Source organism: Cyprinus carpio, chromosome B15 (genome assembly GCF_018340385.1).
Source record: "Cyprinus carpio isolate SPL01 chromosome B15, ASM1834038v1, whole genome shotgun sequence".
Classification (NCBI taxonomy): domain Eukaryota; kingdom Metazoa; phylum Chordata; class Actinopteri; order Cypriniformes; family Cyprinidae; genus Cyprinus; species Cyprinus carpio.
Genome location: NC_056611.1, coordinates 12148835 through 12170295, shown reverse-complemented (window position 1 = coordinate 12170295; position 21461 = coordinate 12148835). Strand labels below are relative to the sequence as shown.

The 21461-nt window shown below is 35.1% G+C and overlaps 1 long non-coding RNA gene and 1 pseudogene across 1 annotated transcript; both read left to right on the top strand.

Annotated features, from left to right (window-relative positions):
- The first annotated feature begins 12091 nt into the window (after positions 1 to 12091).
- LOC122139790 lies at positions 12092 to 12814 on the top strand. The gene is made up of 3 exons (XR_006156542.1): positions 12092 to 12233; positions 12536 to 12565; positions 12773 to 12814. It is a non-coding gene; the product is annotated as an uncharacterized LOC122139790 (long non-coding RNA).
- A 29-nt stretch (positions 12815 to 12843) lies between these two features.
- On the top strand, positions 12844 to 20088 carry LOC122139862 (annotated as a pseudogene).
- Positions 20089 to 21461: the final 1373 nt, after the last annotated feature.

Here is a 21461-nt window from a genome sequence, read left to right as displayed (position 1 = left end):
CATCTATTGCCCAGGTAGCTTGTTCTTCCTCTTAATCTCACAATACTAAAAAACAGTTTATTTTTTTATTTTTTTTATGAGCAATTATTTTTATATGAAATGTATTTGCACATATCTAGGCTACTCTTTTATAGTGAATGTTAAAATGACACTTTATTTATTTATTTATTTATTTATTTAAGCCCTTCATAATAGACAAGCCAGATAGCGTTATGAAAAATTATTTTTAGTCTCACAGAAGGATTAATTAACATTATTAATTAACTAAGTTTTATTAAATTTTAATTGTTTTATTAACTTGAAACTTAAGCATATTTAATTATTTAAAAAATGATAAATACTAATAATTTCGACATTTTAAAAGCAATATATGACCATTTTTCCTACACATCCCAGGATATCATTTACATAAGGAATAATTGACGACGGGCCGTTGAATTATTAGAAAAATAATGCACACCCGAGGTTATTTTTCTAATAATTCAATGGCCAGGAATCGATTATTCTGCTTATACTACGGTTACCACACCTCAAGACATCGATCCGTTGATTTATTTAAAGCGATTTGTCCGGGATTTGTACTTAAATCGCTATTGTGAGTAGGGACTATTTCTTCCGCATCTCATCCAATGCCTCTTTTGCTAGTACCAAAACGTTGTTTTATAGCTGGTAACGGAGGCTTCAGACGTTGATAGCATTCTAATGCAGTTATTAATGAAGTTATCAGAAAGAGAGCGAGAGCGACAGAGAAACACAGAGAGAGAGAGCTTGTGTGAATTAGGCTAACGTACCTCTGTGTGTCCCTCAACACTCTTGTCCTGCAGCGTCTCTAAACAGCGCTGTTATTACAGCGCTAGTGTGTGTGTTTTATTTTGGTTGATTCGTTTTGTATGATTGATGAATAAAGTCAGTGAAGGGATGGCTGACAACACCTTTTTGTGAATGCTTGGCTTTTATTATAGTTTTACTTTACTAAGTGATATGGAACTGTGATGCAGTCAGGAGAGCTGCCTTATACTACGGGTTTCCCAGAAAATAATTGCACACCTCAGAACGTTCGTCAGCCAATCAGATTCAAAGCATTCAAACTACGGGGCCGTTGAATGCTTGAATCTGATTGGCTGATGAACGTTCTGAGGGTGTGCAATTATTACAATATTATAATGCATCACCACCTTGGGGTGTGCGTTATTTTTCTAATAAATTCAACGCCCTTTCGTCAATTATTCCTTACTTAATGCATACCTGCCAGCCAAGCAGAATCCAATATTCAGACAGACTATGGAATAAATCTAATTATACTACGGGCCGTTGAATGCTTGAATCTGATTGGCTGGTGAACATTCTGAGGTGTGCAATTATTTTTCTGGGAAACGCACGGCGAACATAGTTCCAGGCAGCTCTCTTAACCGCATTACAGTTCCATATCACTTCGCATAGTAAAACTGTAATAACGGAAATTAAAGGACTAAGAAAAACAACAACATGACAGACGATTTTCCAAAAGTAAGTACACATGACATTTCTCACTAGCGAGGTAATAACAGCGCTGTTTAGAGACGCTGCTGCAGAACACTGTTGAGGGACGCACAGAGGTAGCCTAATTCACACAAGCTCTCTCTCTCTCTTTTTTTCTGTGTGTCTCTGTCTCTCTCGCTCTCTTTCTAATAACTTCATTAATAACTGCATTAGAATGCTATCAACGACTCAAGCCTCCATTACCAGCTTTAAAATGACGTTTTGGAACCAGCAAAAGAGGCATTGGATGAGATGCGGAAGAGATAATCCTACCCACAATAGTGATTTAAGTAGAAAAACCGGACGAATCCCTTTAAATATATCATCTGATCGATGTCTTGAGGTGTGGTTACTGTAGTGGAATAATTGACTCCGGGCCGTTGAATTATTAGAAAAATAATTCACATCTGAGGTGTATCTGCTTCGTGTCATGGCCGCATCACCACCTCGGGTGTGCATTATTTTTCTAATAATTCAACAGCCCTGAGTCAATTATTCCTTACTTAATGGACAGGTAGTACCACGTCAGTTTAAGCACTGTTCCATATTAATGTGCTGCATTAATTGATGCACACCAACACACACAAACACACACACACACACACACACACACACACACACACACACACGCACGCACGCACGTACGTACGCACGCACGCACACACGTACGCACACACACACACACACACACACCACACACACACACACATAATACAACAATTACTATGAGTTGTTTTCCACATCATTGGGTATATGAGAAAGTAATTTATGTTGAAGAAGTAATTTCTTTATGAGTGTTTTATTATTTTTTAGTTCAGACCAAAGTAATGTTGTCCAGTCTCTTCTTTTTTTTTGTCTACCCTATTATTATTTTGTCCATCCTGTTATAATACGATATCCAAAAGGCATCAGATATCAGGAATGGCGCAGATACGACATTAATTGACATTAAGAACCCGTCAGTCATTCTGTAATTGCAGTTTAATTATGTTCCATTTTGAAAATTACCTGACCATTGATTGAATAACCTTTTAAATCTTTCAAAGCAAATCATAAACTTATAAATGTTAAAATTTGAAATTATGTTACAAGCTGCTTGTTTTCTCAACCATTTGGTCAAGGACATTAAATGTTTCATGTTTTTTTTTTTTTTTTTATTGCAGTCTCTACTTGAAAAGCAAAACATTTCTAATAGAGGTTAAAGGGTTTTGGTTAACTAATTTGATGTTTTATGCTTTGATAACGGTTCTTGGAGCCTGAAGAATTCAATTAACTTAATGCATGAAATGAAATAAAAATACATTTGCTGTTAAATTCAGTTCAGTCTTACTGGAAATAAACAAAATCCTTTTTGTATCTCCTTTTTTTTTCTTTTTCTTTTTCTTTTGGCTAGCATGTTTTATAGACACAAATGTACAGTAAAATCAAACTGAACTTCTGCTGCACATACAGGATAAATAAGAATTACTGTTATCCCCAGACATTTATGTTTCCACAGCTCTGTGAACAGCTGGGTCTGCCTGCACTAAACATGATAATTCTACATTAGGCTGTAATGGTGCATCTTAGCAGTTCCCATGGGAAAATAGTATTGATCAGAGTTTGTTCTTTAATAGCTCAAGAAGACAAGTTCACATTTATGTCTCATTTTGGTCTCCTTAAACACAAACAGGCACAAATCTATATGTAATAGAGACAGTTCTTAACATGCAGTACACTGAAACATTAAGCACAGAATGAAACTATTTTTGCAAACTCTTCTGACACCAGAAGAAGCACATGAGATATGTATTTATTTATTTTCTGGAAGAAAATCAAGTAAATGACTTCAGCAGAAGTCGTCATTTGATCAGTTATTTTATCTGTTTTTAGGAGAAACAGTTAGATATTAAATAGATTTGTCTTTTTCATCCACCAACAAGTTTTGCAACAAAACAACAATAATTACATCGTAAATATTGACTAAATATACAGATTTCCCCCTACTATTTAGATTTTTTTTACTCAACTGAGCTCCAACTAAAATGTAATGTTGTCGAAAGAATTAACATCAAATCAGAATTTAATCTTGCTAGCCCAGCACCACAAAATGACCACCACATTGTTTTCAGATAACTGTATACAAATAAATATTTACATCTACTGAGAAAAGTACATAGGTAACATAAACTAATAAATGTAATGTGATGCATATTTGTTGGTCATACATAAAGGAAAAACATAAGATACATGTAAGGTTTCTGTAATAGTACTAATAAACTGAATGTGTTTTAAATACACATTAGCCAGGTTAACCATCAATAAAGTTCTTTCATTTTTATATTTTTTAGCTATAATTACAATATTAGAATAATTAATTATAGTTAACTGTATTTGAATATTGCTTGTTACACAGTTAGCCATTAGTTAATACTTTTTTAACTGATTTTTTTTTAAACTGACTTTTTTAATCTCTATTGATTTATACTGATTTTAAGCAATTTAAATAAATACATTCTGAAAATATTATTATTATTTAAAATACATTTAAATGCATTGCTATGTAGTGCCTGTGCTTGTGCCTTTCTTTTGTGTTCGGACTTTTATGCTGTTGAGTTTCCTATGGTTGTTTTGTAGTCCATTGTAGTCCTCTTGTTCATTGGTTCCCTCTTGATTGTCTCCCCAAGTGTTCCTTTTATTTTGTCAGTTAACCTTAGTGTGTATATAAAGGTGTATTTATGGTCTTGTCCTAATTACCGTAATTACCAGATTCCGACTTGTAAAAAGCATTACGTCCTCGTGAAAATTGTAATGACAACTTGTAAACTGGGAATTTCCTGAGAACTACAACTTGTACCACCGACTGTCACAGATTTATCTAGGCACTATGTTAAGGCAGTGATAGTGTTGCCATAAAAAATGCATAATTCTAAATCCAGGACACGAACATCTAGAATGAAGTAGAATGTCGTCATTATAATTACAACATGGCACGAGTGCAGTATAAGCCCTAATGTTTCCATTGTTCATGGTAAGTTGTTGTTCAGTCATTTGTGAGCTCAGTTCTGTTTGTATGCCCACTGAGTTCCTTGTGTTTTGTTGGTTTATTTAATAATTGTGTGGTGGTGGCGGCATCCACTATGGCTCCTCCCAAGCCGTGGATATCTGCTTCAGCTCCCCCTGAGCCATCTTTTCACTTTGTCATGGCCAACAAGACTGTGTCTGACTGATGGGCTACTTACATGACACAGTTTTCAACTCAAAATTGAAAACTCTTAATGCGATTTGGCCATTAATTTACACAAAAACTGCACTTTGATGGTCTGAAAAAATAAGCTTTTGAAAACAAGTTTTTATCTCCAACCAAATTTGTGAAAACATTGACGTTATATGCATGCGTAATATGTGTACTATAGTCTACAGGAATGTGTATGTGCACAGATGTGTAGTTTTTTCTTTACAAAGTGACATCGCCATCTACTGACCTGACATGTATAATATAGTATTTTTTGTCGTTTTTGTGATGGTTGTTATCTGTACAGGAAAATGTTCAAAAATGCAAAGGAATCAAAGTTGCGTAAAAGTACCCCTGCCTGTTCGATCACGGTGACCGAGGCCTCTCATGAACTGTCTATACTTCCTGTTTACTCTCTGTGTTCCCTGTCTGCTCCATCACAAACATAGAGTCCATCCCTGAACTCTCTGTAACACCCATTAACTCAGAGAAAAGTGAAAACAGGATCCAAATGCAGAAGACAACATAAAAAAAATTTATAAAACAACAAAACAAAAGTAACGCAAAGGAAAGAGGAACAGGGACCAAGCTCACAAAATGACATGAAAGGACAACAATTGACCAAGAACAACGTAAATGCTAGGGATTATATAAACATTAAAGGTTGTTTGACTAACAAGATATCAAGGAACCAGTGTTGCCAGATGTACAATAATTAGCGCATTTGTACGATAATTTTGACCTCAGTACGATGTACAATCAATAATGAAAAAAATAATAATTCCATAATGTATGATAATTTCAGAATTTTGTGACACTTCACATGATGGTCGTTGTATTTATAAGGCTTCTTATACGCATTGATCGTGCCCACCTTAGAATGTGTTAAGAATGCGGGAGGGTGCGCTGCTTTTAAACGAACAAGCACTATGTTGCAGTCCATAAAGCTATCAAATCTGTACCGTAAATGACCCCCTCAACATCGCAGGATTCCGATGACAGTGACTCGGAGGTGGAGTTTAAACCTTCCCACTAAGGTACGCCTAGTTATTTATCTATTGTGTTAATTTGCAGATCATGTCAAAAAGTTGTTGGTAGATAAATAGCTGTATTCTGTACGTTTGACTCTACGTTTGACATTTTGACTCTACGTTTGACTACGTTTGACATTTTCTTCCAAATACGATGATTTTGAGCTCCTTGTATGATACTTGGATATTTCCAATCTGGCAACACTGCAAGAAACACCTGGGGAGACCAGGAGATCAACGGTGCATTCCAAATGGGATATATTGCCCTCCAAAGGGCACTTTGGAGTGAAAACAATCATGGTCGCCACATTGTAGGGTCGTTCCAAACCAAAGTGCTCAAAACTGGCCACTTCAAAGGGCACTTCAAAATTAAAGATTTCAAAGGGTACAACTGATGGACACTTCATCCAACATGATTATTTGCGCTGATGACGGTGCCTTCAAATGGGCACGGGATGATGACGCAGAAAAGCACTTCAAGAAACAGTTGTTTGGTCCCCTACACCCTTCAACCCTTCGAGGCTCTCATTCCATAAGGTAAACACTTTGAAGGGATTAGGGCATAGGGATGAGCCCTTCTAAATGAAACGCAGGGGTAAGATGGACCCAAATGAACAAGAAGATAACAAAGGACTACAAAACAAGCACAATAAACAGGAAATGAAGCAACATAAAAGTTTGAACTCAAAACAAAGGCACAAGGACAGGTAATATGTAACATACTGTACATGAAAATAGTTGACAATAAATGTTTCATTTAAGCTTTATTTATTTTATTTTTTACAATATTTTTTTGCCATTCCATACTACAGTATGTGAGCAGAGTGTGTTCATGGCAATTCATAACATTTTTATGTTTTGTTGACTTGGTGGTTATGAATTTGTACAATCTTAATTTGTACATTTCTGGCCAGTGTAGTCACCACAAAGGGTTAGGTTTAGATTCACTTGAAAATGTTTCTCTTTTTTCTCTCGCTAATAGCATGGAGCAGGAAATAAATATATCATGAGTAGAGCTGTTGATCAAAAACTGTTTGATCAACTGAAATACTAATTAATGGTCTTTATTTTTATCGATTCAAGTACAGTGGGGAATCACTGATATGAGATTCTACAATCTCCAAAAGATGTTCTTGAGCTTGTATTTGTAGGCTACACGTCGGGTAATCTGACTCTTTACAAAAGAGCTTATTTTGAGGTTGAGTCTTGATTGATCTGCCTTTCATCTTGTCTTCCGTCTTATGGTTGTATTAGTGGCTTTCAACTGACACAAGATTAGTTCTAACTGCAATCAGTAAATTCAACAACATTTTTACTTTGATGTAGGTGCGTCAGCCCATTAGACAGCTGGTCTCACTATGTGAAGAACTAGACGCGAAGCTAATTTTTGTAAACACTGCTGGTGAAAGATACTCACTACACTTTCATTTATACAGTATTTGCAAGTGTGCAAACCCATGCAGAACATGTTTTCTGGGTCCAAGAATGTAACCAATTGTTCAACACTATTGGGGACCAAAAGTAAAATGTTAAGACACAATCACTGAAAACGATAAATTATAATGTGAATATTGAAAGGGATGTGTCACTTTCAGTGTCTGTATTGGCCTTGACTGTTTTTTATGCCTGAGGAATTTTATGATAAGGGAGTGGTTTTGTGTGTGTGTGTGTGTGTGTGTGTGTGTGTGTGTGAGAGAGGAGAGAGAGAGAGAGAGAGAGAGAGAGGGGGTCATTTCCATTAACTAGGGAAAAGGCGGAATGAGGAAATGTTTCCATTAAAAATATGGAGTGTCTATTTACACTAAGTGCATATTAAGGGATAATATTTTTTTACATTTGGAAATTAACTTCATTTGTTTTAATATGAAATGGAAATGTATTTATTACAATCTACATCTTCTGAAATTTTATTGTACGAGCAGAGGCAGACAGTAGTGAAATATTTTTACTTTGCTTTAAAAGTACTTTTCAATTGTCTGTACTTTATCAGTGTTTTTCTTTAGAAAACTTTACTTCACAACATTCCAAAGCATAAAATTGTACTTTTTACTGCACTACGTGTCATATTAAATATTATTTAATACTTAATTACATTAGAAATCTAGTACTATCTTACTTTTACTCAAGTAAAAGTAATTCAAAGATTTACTTGAGTACAAGAAAGTATAAAATGTTATTACATATTAAAAGTAAAACAAACAAACAAACAAAAACCTTTTATTTATGTAATGTAGTGAAGTAAAAAGTATGACATTATGCTTTGGGATGTAGTGAAATAAACATTTTCCAAAGAAAAACACACTGATAAAATACAGACACTTTTTAAATTAAATTAAAAATACTTCACTACTGTCCACCTCTGCATACAAAATTATGAAGGTCCACCTCGTGCTGCCAAAACAGCTCTGATGTGACTAGGCATGGACGCCATGAGACCTCTGAAAGTGTCCTGTGGTCCTGTGGTCTCTGGCACCAAGACATAGCAGCCTCATTTAGGTCCTGTAATTTACAAGGTGGGGCCTCCATGGATCAGATTTGTTGGTCCGGGACATCCCATACAGTAGATGCTAAATCGAATTTGAGTTCTGAGATCTCCAAACATTTTTTGTAGTATGGCAGGGTCCATTTTCATCAGGGGTGTATGTGGTCTGCAACAATCTTTAGGTATGTGGTACGTCAAAGTAACATCCACATGAATGCCAGGACCCAAGGCTTCCCAGCAGAACTGACTGTGTATTTGTTGCCTAATATATCCCTCCTCTTGAAAGGTACCATTGCAATGATATAATCAATGTTATTCACTACACCTGTGAGTGGCTTTAATGTTCATGATTCAGTAGTATTCCACCAGAAGCCTGTATTGAATGTTTAGTATTGTAGCCTTTTTCAAACAGTTGCCTAGGTTACCCACTTCTTATGATAAGAGTCCTAATCTGGGATGAGTATGGTCCATGAGTGTGGTTATTTAGATTATAGGAAACTGATTGTAAATCAACAACATTTCACAGAGGACACGGATATGCTTGGACACAGCTTGTGCTGATCGAGTGATTGTTGATGATTAGTTTACATTCTGAAAAAACAACAACAACTGCTTTTTGCATTTGATACAGCTTTGTGGAATGACTCTTTTAAGATATTCTCAACATGTATATTTCTATTTACTATAACAGTATAGAATAATTGTGATAGATTGGATTTATACTGTAGATGAGACAGTAACACCTTAAACCAGACAAACAGATATATTGCCACCTGCTGGACAGAATAGGGGGGGGGGGGGTGGGGGGGGTGGGGGAACCTTGTAAATGGCACCTATATTCCTTACAAGCCTTTTCACTCTTGTACCATATAATCTTTATTGGGAAAACATTTTTAGTCACAAGTTTAGCAGCTGCTTTGGTGTTCAAGGACATCAGAGTATCAGCTCAGACTTTAGTCTGGCATTAGGCTTAAGCCTTGTCTGTGAAACCAGGGGATAGTCATTTAAATGGTTGTTATAAAAACTTGTTTATATTCTGCACAAATGTATAGGCCTAATGTATTTATAATTTTGGCAATAAAAGACGGTTTTATCTTCCTGAGGTAAATGTCACGTGACTGACACATTCTTCACAGGCTGTTATACTGATGATTTCCCTGGATAAAACCGCTTATAGGCACAGAAATTATGTATGATTGTAAATTGTACTTAATTTTTCAATATAATCCTATGATGTACATTCATGTTATAAATTGTATTAAAGTGAAGAATTGTGCATTTAACTTGTGCTCCGTGCTGTCGTTGCCTGAGGCGGATAACGCGATCTATCCTAGACTACATTAGACTTTGGAAACTTTTTTTTTTTTTTTTGAAATTTGTTCATCAAAAAAATGACTTTAATTCTAAGTACAAAGAATTTAGTAGGGGAGCAACTAAATTATTCCTTTTTATCAATTAAAATATATTTATATGTAAACACTGTTGTTGTCATCATACCATGGACATTACCTAAGATATTAAAATCCACATGAAATCAAAAATTTACAATTTGAGATATATTTTAATATATTTTAATATATTAAATATATTAATATTTAGTTTTATTAGCGCACATTGCTAGTCTTAAAGGGTTACTCCACTGCAAAATTACAATTTTGTCATTAATCACTTACCCACATGTCGTTCCAAACCCGTAAAAGCTTTGTTCAAAGAATGAATCTTTTACGGGTTTGGAACGACATGGGGGTAAGTGATTAATGACAAAATTTTCATTTTGGGATGGAGTATCCCTTTAACGTCAGCAATTAATCTGTGCAAGTTAATCCTCTTAAAAAAAAAAAAAAAAAAAACGTTTGTTTTGGTAATCTTTAATCAAAATCTGATCATTTGCTTCCGCTCTGGAATGGCATGCCTTCACTGATGGCTTGGGCAGAATATGCTTAACCCCCACTATCTGTAAATCATTCAGAAATTTTAAGTTTTTTTTTGTTTTTTTTTCTTCATGATGCTAAGAGGATATATATACACACATAGGCTTAATAACAGCACAAATATTTTGACTGTCCCTTATACTGGGCTGCTTATACTTTATTGAAAGTATAATTATGTTTATTGTAAGTATATTATATTATATTATATTATATTATATTATATAATTATGACAATATTAAAATGTTTTGGTCAGTTTATAATGTAATACATTTCTGATAATGTAATAATTGTTATTACATTACGATCTCAATATTTTATTACATTTTGAGACAATTATCACATTATGACCATTTTATTACAATAATAATGTAATACTTATTACATTATGTGCAGTTTTTACATTATGTGCAGTTTTTACATGATGAATTGCTACAGCGTATGGTTTTTTAGCACACACACACACACACACACACACACACACACACACACACACACACACACACACACACACACACACACATGCTAGGTTTCTCTGTGGTGACTTTCCATGGACTTCTATTACTTTTATACTGACCAAACAATATTTTCTATCCCCTAAACCTACCCCTTACAGAAAAACTGTCTGCATTGTTACACTTTCAGATAAACAGGCCAGTCCCCACAATGTCAAAAATTTCAAGTTTTACTATCCTTGTGGGGAAATTTGGTCCCCACAATGTAGCATAAGCAAGCACACACACACACACACACACACACACACATACACACACACACACACACAGTGTGTTTTTTTTATAAGTTCACAACTTAAAAACTGAAAAATAAACAAACAAACAAAATGTACACTGATTTTTTTTTTTTTATTTATGTATTTATTTTGGAACCGTTTTCACTCAGAAATTGCTATTAGATTTCTCAAAGTGATACAAATAACACACTGAATTGAATGTGAATTTTTAAAGTAGAAAGACTGAAAAAGTCTTTAAAAAACTTTGAAAAAAAAAAAACTCCTTTGCTTTATTTACAACTTAATAAAATAATATGAACATTAAATGCATCCTTAAATATATGTCTAGCTTTTGATATTTTATGCTTATTATTTTATTTATTTATTTATTTTATTTTTTTTACATACCCAATAATACAATTGAATCCTGTTCTGAGCACTTCTAAAGGATGTTCTTAACCAGCTTTATCTGTTTAGGTAATATTTATCTAATATTAACCCTCTAAAACAATTTAATAGTCATGTTGCTATAATGATTTTTTTTCTGGTTCTTGGCATGTATGCATAATTGTCTTTTATCCTGGAGCAGAAGGATGTAATAATTCACCTATTTGGGGGAAGAAAAAAAAAACCCCTAATAAAAAAAGTTAAACTAAATAGAAGACCTTCTAGCTAAACGGTTGTAAATGATGTGTATATCCTATTTGTAATTGCACAAGACTACAATGTAACATGTTGTTTTTTGTCTCTCTCTCTTTCTCTAAAAATATTTTCTTAAAGCAGTTTTAAAGTTTTGATGATGGTAGTAAGGAAATATACGTCAATGAATATACAGTTTTGGGATTAGAGTTACACATGTCCTTTGAACACACATTTGAAAGGAGATTTGCTTTTTCCATGATTGAGTTTTGAGATCGTATTCTCATCAAGGAGCTAACAGTATTCCTGTTCCTGAAATCAAATCCACCAGTTCACAGAGCAGAACCAAGTGCAATGTCAAACAGAATATGACCTAAACACAATTACAGGTAAACAACAAAGCAATGCTAAATAAAGATTTTCTCAATGGTTGTCTAATGTGAGCACATAAAAAACCCTTTGTTAGCTTTTGTGTTCCATACCCCCTTATTAGTTATAGAATTTAGTCAATGTTTAATAGTGGCTGTTTCCTCATGTTATTCAAATTACTGAAGTATATCTCATGATAAAAGGGCTGTGAGAAGAATTTCTGTAGTCCTGATGCAGTTGTGCACCAGTAAGCAGATTGTTCATTGGACAGAATGGCTCTACGAGAGGCAACACTTTTAGGAATAATTATTGTATTCTCAGGTTAGCTGATTTTATATTACTTTAATAAATGATATATATTATTTTATTTAATGATGAATAATTAATTTTAAACTTAAATGTAAGTAATTTATTATTATATTATTTATTTAATATTATTTATCATCCATTTTTAATTTTTTTTTTTTATTATTGTTTTAATTCTTACTTTTTATTATTGCAAGTATTATGTAGTATTTATGGCTAGATATAAATGGTACGATTATTTTTTCTTTTCTTTTTTTTAAGTAAAGAAATTTAATTGGATTTTCATCTTGTTTAACTTTTTCTGCTTTTATCCACAGGCCACATTCACTCTGTGTTTACAACTCAAAGTAAGAAAGTATTGCATTTTATCTACTTGAATACATAATTTGATCAAGCCCAGTGTCCAATTAATAGCATGTCCAATATCCAATATAACTGGGAAATTAGATTTTGTTTTGTTGTTTTATTTTGAGACAAATCACAAGAAAGAATGGAGGAAAGAAAGAAAGAAAGCTGTTATCCACTTTGATCTTATTTATTTGGGTTTATTTCAGATGTATGTAAGACGTATGGCAGCGGCATCTTTTATACATTCAACAAAAACGGCATTTCATCTAAAGACCACATGTCCTGTAACGCTTACACGCTTCAGTCATGCTGGAGTGGACTGTCATATCCTCGTCCAGCGTGGACGGGCCGAATTGGCCTGATGGACAGAGTGGAGATCATTGTGAATAAAATCACGACCCTCGTTCACAATAAACACTGGGACAGTGTGGAAGGCAGCAGGTATGGGATTTATGAGTCACATTTGTGACCAATATCTAGATTTTTGTTGTATAAAAGTTCTGAAAAGGGTTGTTCATGTTCTCAAAAGCGCTTATAATGTTGTAATTATTATATTATAGCATTGTAATAGCATTTCATTATAATATAGATATATCAACCCCCCCCCCATAATACCTTCTTTACATAATATGTTTAATTTAACAAAATTGAATTTTTATTTTGCTTAGAATTAAAATCACAGATTTACTGAATTGGGATTTTGCTAGAATAAAACATGTTATTAATAAAGCAAATTATTTTAGTTGTATTTATACTGCTTTATTCAATAAACCATTTTGTAGCATGTAAAATTAGTATATACTGAGTACATTTTAGAGTATTTATTGATAGAATAAAGTTCCCGTTTTTGTTAATATATCCACATAGAATATTTGTTCAATGTCTCATAGAATTTCCCTTCCATACGACCACACCTATCAGCACGTGTTTCATTAGTTGGAATCTATACCAGGCTGCAAAGCAAAGTTTGCCATTGTCTGTCACATGGTACAGTGTAGCTGATGGTGTCAGTTCACTTTGGGTGAGTTACCATTAAAGACAATGGTTTACTGTAGCATTGTTGATTTAACCAAACAAATAAAAATATGCGATTACTATATTATAGAATCCTGACCATACTGTATGTAATCTGATTATGCACATCTCTTACAGATGCAACTGAACCAGGATTTAGTGGAGGGTATGAGTGGACTTGTGGGCACAAGAACAGCTCAGGTTAGTGTGTAGTGATAGTTTTATGATATAATCATGTAATATTTTCTTGGTGGTGTTTTTTAAATTACTATTTTGTTCATAGAAACTAGCAGCAGCTGGTATTAAACCAGTGTCTTCTCTGATGACCAATGCCTGACGCAAGACTCGTAGGTTGCACACAGACAAACACAGTGAGTTTTTTTGGAAGCAGAATGGGAATAAAAATGTGATGAAATAAAAAAAAAAAAAAAACAAAATTTGTAAAAACAAACAAACAAACTCATATAACCTATATATCATACTCTATATATATTCATACTATATCTATATAATAAAAATTATAATGCATTACAAAGCTTGTATAATGCATTTATCAAGAGTCATCCTCTATAAGAATTAACTTTGCTGTTATGTGTTGAAATGGATTATCATCGGATATTCAAATACTTTTAGTAATAAATGCTAGTTGACAAGGCTCAAATACATAGTTTAAAATCCAGTCTGAATGCGATCTAAACCATATCTGTTGAGCTTCTACGGTTTATCAAAAATCTTTTGCTCCCATGAGCTCTAGAATGTCTCGCTACGAAATATCAAACTACCTTAATCTGGTGCAATAAAAATATGAATGGATTTATGGCATCGGGAAATCAAACGCTCATTTTTAAAGAGCTATCGTTATGTGCGGGAGCTACCAGAATTACACCAGTGGGGTCAATGTGGAGCTCAAAACAGAAGTGCTGTAGGATCTACGGTTTTAACAAAGCAAATCAGAAGAAAAGTTTATATTAATTTCTAATATATGAACATTACATGTGTTACTAAGCAATACAATACTTCATCAATTGTTTGCAGCCCAGCCTAATTGTTATACTGGCAGACCTGCACTATGTAGAGCATTGGGTTCGCTTTCCCGCCACCTGCAGGCAAGGGCACAACATGACACCACCATTCCAACTTACCAGCACCTGCTACCTGCCTGGAGGTTGGTCCTTGATTAGGCAGAGCGCCCAAAAAAATGCCAAATGTGGGAATTTTTATTAACTTTATTTTACTGAACAAACCTCATGATCTACACGTATTTACTTTCATAGCAATGATACGTTGAAATCAGGAAAATACATGTGTTTTATTTCATACATCATCTATACTAGTTTGTCAACATTTTCTCACTGTCTACTCATGCATCTCAGGAAAGGTACGCTGACTATGATCGCTGTGATGGTTACCATTCCATTTATTGTGGAGGATGTCTGTGTGCGCATGCAAAGATAAAGTCTGCACCAAGGCCGGAGGGCATGTCCTCGTAAGTGCCTAGACCTGGTAAAAGAAATTTGGTAACGACTTTAGTATAGGGACATCTAAATCTCATGATTAAACTAGTTGGCACTGACGTTTAGCATGGATTTTAATAAAAATTCCCCGGGCGCTGTTTATAGTACTTGTTAAAGCACATCTGCATGTTGTGCACATTGGATGGGGTACATGCAGAGCACCAATCTTACGCAATACCTAAACTTAATAACAGCCTTACTAAATATTAAAAAAGTTAGCAAATTAGGAGTTTATTAAGGCAAAAGCCACAGTTAATGGTTTGATAATGGTGATAACTGGATCTTAAAAAAAAAGTGTGACCAGTTATTTTTAAGTATTACTGTTTTGGTTACAAGAACATACAATCATACAAGGGTTTTTCGAAGTACAACCTCTTCGTAAGTAAAAATATAAAGTAAATATTGTGAGATTTGAATTTAATCTGTGAAAAAATAAATTTGAAAAACCACTTTTAGATATTTTTTGTTGTTTTTATCCCCACAGTACCTGCATCAGAGGAAACTGGGCATGTTATGCAAACACATGTCCAGCCAAGTGTATTATTGAGGGGCAGTTCATCACTACATTTGATGGCAAACAGTATTCTGTGCTAAGACAAATGCACCTTTGTGGCATTGCAAGGGTAACTAAACTGGGATAAAGCTAAAGAATTTTTTTTTTCTTCTTGCAAAGTGATATTTGATTTTCTGACATTAAAATGTTTGGTATGTCACCCAGGGGCTTAACTGGACATTGAACATTCAATATTCTGGGCAAGGTGTTGTCATAGAAAAGGCATATCTTAATATCAACCAGGTTTGTCTATTTTCCTTTACCAACATTTGCAGGCTTTTGTTATGCATTTGCAGACTCTATGTAAACTGCATTATCTACTGTACGTATATAGTATGATTTTAAACATTTGATACATTTTATACCACATTCGGCATCACTTCCCCTCTAAACGATGACGTTTTGGTTTTTGTTTTTTTCAGGAAAGATATACCTTCTCTGCAAACAGCATACAACTGAACAACATAGAAATCAGTGATTTATCACAGACTGGTATAGGCTCTTTTGGAATTTGTCGTAATTAAGATGAATAAGTTTGAAATATTTATATAAGCTTGACAAAACTTGGAAAACATTCACATTAGCTTTACAAAACTGCTATGGTTTTGGCCTTTGTTTCAGAGTCTACCACAGTCTTTTGGCAGTCTTCAATGTTCATTCAAGTTCAGACTTCATTTGGCCTGAAAATGCAAAGTTCAAGTCTCTCCAGAAATTCAGATATATTTGAATTTGCCCACCAACCGAAAACACTAAAGGTTGAGTAATCTATGTTCATCAAGCCAACCTCAAAGCACATAACATTTTAGCGAAATGTAATAATACATAGAATTCATATCAATCAAATCTGAATGTTTTATTAAAGCAAGTGTTTTAATATAGGTCTTTGTGGAACTTTTACTAATGACACAGGCGATGACTTCACTACTTTTAGTGGCATCATAGAAAGTTCAGTTCAGCTTTTTGCCCAGTCCTGGTCAATGGGCACTTGTACCCCAATTACTGGATGCATCAACACTGACAATGGTAAGTGTCATCAAGACTAACTGCTTAACCATATTAAAGTTCTGTCTTGACAGCTCTCGGAGAGTTTACTATGGTAATGTACGAGACAGTGTTAATGTATTTGGTCTTGGCGGGAATAGATATTCCTATGCTTCTCCACTGCAGCAGAGCAAGTATTGATACTTGCTACTACCAATACATCCACAAACATGCTGCTTTGAGATTGAAAATAACCCCCATAGGTGGAGCTGGGGAAGGGGAAGGTTTCTGAAGCGTGCTGCAACTGCGACAGCAAACAATAGCCAAGGATTTAAAAGTTGAGCAAGCAAACTCATTATTTGGCTGCTGACCTGGAAAAGAAACCAATCAGCTGTGCCATGTGAATTTTATAAAGAATCATATTGAGTTGGAACCTTCTGGACTGCGCCATCTAGAATTTCATAACAGAACTTTTAAATTATCCAAGACAAACCACTTATATTCATTCCATTCGTTAGAGATATTTGCTGAGGAGAACTGTGACCAACTGAAAGATCCAGAAGGAATGTTTGCTGTGTGTCATGATTACGTACCTGTTTCGCCCTTTGTTGAGGCAAGGATATATTCTTATCTGTTAACACATTTGATCATTTTGAAATACATGGTTATTTTCTTGTCATTAATCTGTTTCTGATTCTTCTTAGGCTTAAGGAAAAAAAAAAACCTGTCAGTGCTCGACTGCATTACAGGAATGTTTATGTGTCTCCTTTGGCAAAATACGCAAAAGCCTGTGCAATGCAGGGAATCAATGTTGGGGCCTGGAGATCAGAAACAAACTGCAGTGAGTGACAAGCTTTTATTCAATGCGAAAATTATGCAGTGAATTTCAGGGATGTTAAATAGTATTTCTGTAGGTGTCCGTGCTATCACCAAACGTCCTATTATCAACATCAACAAAAAGCTTTCATACAGTAGCAACGCTGAAATCGCAACCTTAGCACAATTAACCAAATGAAACCTTGATATTTTTTTGTGTGATGTATTTGCATGTTATTTATAATTATTTGTGTAATTACACTGTAACAACATTATTTTTGAACATCTGTGTATGACTCATTCCAAAAATGATCATTCTGGCTTTCAGTTCCTTTGTGTATGGGCAATCTGAGGTTTGCTTATGCCATGTTGGCGTGTAACCATACCGTTGCCGTTCCCTCTCGGGCCCTGATCCGACCTGTGAGGTGCTGGATGACCCTGTGGAGGGGTGTGGATAGCACATCAGATTCTCACCTGAGCAACCAACAGACCTGCAGCCCTCGTCCGCTGTGCAGCTGCCACCACCCCGGAGGTGACACACCTCCAGGTCCTGTGGTTATCGGTGGACGCCAATGGTAAGGATGAAAACAACTCAGTTTAAAGAAATGTTTACTCTATGTTGACTAATTTGTTATCATTATTATTATTATTTTTTTTTTTTTTTGCTTTTGCTGTGTATAAAATGTTTGTTTTGTATTACAGCTTGTGTGAAAATGGACAACTTCATTGTCCTAAAGTTTGCAGTGAGTAAAATCATCTACTTACATTTTAGAAAAACAACAACAAATACACACTAAACAACAGAATACTGAACCAGCACACATAGCATCTTTTTCTGTGTGTAGTTTAAACTGAATAGTCTCTGTGGAATTCTATGGCAGTTCTGAACACAGATAATTTATTCATAATACAAAATTAGACAAGAAATCCTCTATACTTTTAATTTACTGTGATTGTTTTTAGCACACAAGACTTTAATAGTTTCATAATGCACTTTATCCACAAAAATCTATGCTGTTTGCCTGCAATTAATGATGTGATAATGCTGTACGCGTAATTCATCAAACTAGGTTTAAATACCCAAGCATTGTGTAGTTGAGCAGTATGTAGTTAGTCACTTTTTAGTGAACTCCACCAGTGAATTTTCAAGTAATGTAACACCTACTAATCTTGTGAACCATTAAAATTTGGAAATTTCATGATTCATTGCCAAAGATTCCTATTAAGTTCTATTCCTATTTTCTAGATTGCACAGTGGGAAAGATTTGTGTGGATTGCGCACAAATACCAGTGGACACTGCCCATAGGACGTGTGAAAGCTTGACCAAACCTGTAGTAAGCATTTGTCTAAAAATTGACATCTGTTATCAAATTGACAAGTGTTATAGTGTTCATTTTTTGCAAGTGAAATTCCTGATCTATATTTACAGAGTGATTATAACAGATGTATCAGTGGCTGTTATTGTCCGGATGGCCTTTTTGAAGATCATAACGGTGGTTGTGTGGCCCATGAAAACTGTACCTGTGAATTCAGCGGGAGCGTGTATAAAACTGGCCAGAGCGTGGTGACCAACTGTAAAATATGGTAAGAACCTTTCTTTTGGCCTTGACCTGGGTTCACATATTTTTAAAAAATAATTTACCCACCTTCATGTCATTCCAAAGCCATAGGGTCTTCCTTTTGTTGAATAAAAAAAAGGAGATATTTTGTAGAATACTCAAGATGCTCTTTTCTTGACTGTGGAAGTAAGTGGATATTGAGGTTATTAATCTCTTAAAATTACATCAACAACAACAGCAAAAAATCATATTAACAGCAGTCCATTCAGCTTACGCATTATGTTTCTGGTCTTCTAAATTTTAGCTGATATTTACTAAAAATCTTCCCGTCCACTGTAATGCTCAAATCTCACTTGTTCCCATATGTGTTCGAACTTGGCTCCTAAAGATTCTAAGCAATCCCGAGTCTGAATGACATTTGAGAGCTTTATGATTGTATGCTTTGATATATCCTGTCCTGCAAAATTACAATGAAGTAAAAAAATCACCTGACCACTGGATTTGAATTACATGATTTTTGTGTGTCGCAGCACATGTAGAGGTGGTGAATGGTCTTGTATAGATGAGGCATGTTCAGGAGTATGTGAGGTGTTTGGAAATGGGCAGTATCACACCTTTGACTCCAAATGGTACAGATACGATGGCCACTGTCAGTACACCCTAGTGAAGGTGAGTGGTTTCAATGTGACAAATTATCTTTTCCAAAAGATTCTGACTTAGTTTATGTACAGTATACTAGTAAAATTCACAAGTTCTGTAAAAAGTAGTAATCAACAATTGGCAAACATATTTTTTAACTTCTAACACTTCTTGTATAAGGACGCTGGCTCAACTGGGAAGTTTGCAGTTAAAACTGAGAGTGTTCCTTGTTGTGACGAGTCTTTGACATGTTCCCGTGCCATCTCAGTGGAGCTCTTGGTAAATGACCATCTGTGTATATATAAATTGTTGTTGGATGTTGTCAATATTTGAACTTTCTATCAAGTAAAAATTAGAATGTACTCAGTTATGAAATTGTAAATATTTGCTTAATGTTTGACAGGGTGCAGTGACTCTGATGTTGAGCGGACATGAAGGTAACTGAGACTTCTCATACAGGGGGTGCATTGCTGGCAGAGCCCCTGTACTCCATCCAAACTGTGGGCCTCTACATCATTATTTCAGTTCCCAATCTAGGGATCACTGTAATCTGGGACAAACATACTAGGGTCACCATCCAACTAGAGCCTCAGTGGAGGGTAAGTTACATTTAATTTCTTTAATTGTCTGAGAGTAATATTCAGTATTTACATTGTGAACTAATCAGATGTCATGCAAAAAGAAGCAAGCTGTCCATATGATTTCCTGCTCTGCCATAGTATAAAGCTGCATCAAGTACAGTCTCTGTTGCTTATGTTGCCAGAACTGTTATTGAAAATGAATGACGGCGGATTGCTTTGCTTCAGCAAATTGCTTGAAGGGGGAGCAAACCTTTTGTTTTTAAACTCATTGTAAGCAAAACTGTTCTAATTGGCTATCTTCTGGGATTGATGTTCCCGGTTTCAACATTAAGTATGAACAGAAAATTACTTCTTGTTGAAATTTTGTTGCATTGTGCCTGGTTAGGACTTTTCTTGTGATAGACCTAGTACAAAGTTTTGAAATGAAACTAGCTTGATAGGAATGTTGGTTCAGGATCAACAAGGAATATAGATCTTGAAACGTGAATTGTGAAGGCATGTTCTCTTTCAACCGTGGAACATTAGGGGCAAGTGTTGGGGCTTTGTGGGAACTTTGATGGAAAGGTGACAAACGACCTTCTGACAAGCAGCTCCTCAGAAGTTTTCAGTGTTTTGGACTTTGGGAATAGTTGGAAGACAGCAACTCCGCCATGCTCAGATGTAACCCATGAAACATTTCCTTGTGAACGACACTCCTACTGTGCAGCCTGGGCCCAGCGGCGATGTATGATCCTGAGATCGGACACCTTTATAGACTGCCCATTTTGAAGGTACTTTGCAGTGCCAAACGTTATAAAATAATGTTGGTTTCTGATGTTTAATCTCGGTTAATTGCCTTTAACTAGACAAAGCACTATTTCTACATTAGACATTTCTGAACTTTGTTCAAGTTCATCAAACTGTTTCTGAGTTTGAAGTTGGTTCAGGTACACAGTGTACTCAATTATTTATTTATTTTTGTCATGAGGAAAGGTGCAACCTTTATCGAACTAGGTAGTAACTGTTGCATTCTTTGGACTACTAGGTAGATCCAGAGCCTTATTACCAAGCCTGTGTTTTGGAGTCCTGTTCTTGTGAGTTTGAGGGGAAATTTCTTGGCTTTTGTACAGCTGTCTCAGCTTACGCAGAGGCATGCAGTGCAAAGGACGTCTGCATTAACTGGAGAACCCCAGATTTGTGTCGTAAGTATTGTATTCTATTGTAATTATTGGATTGGACTTTGAAAACAATTTAGAAT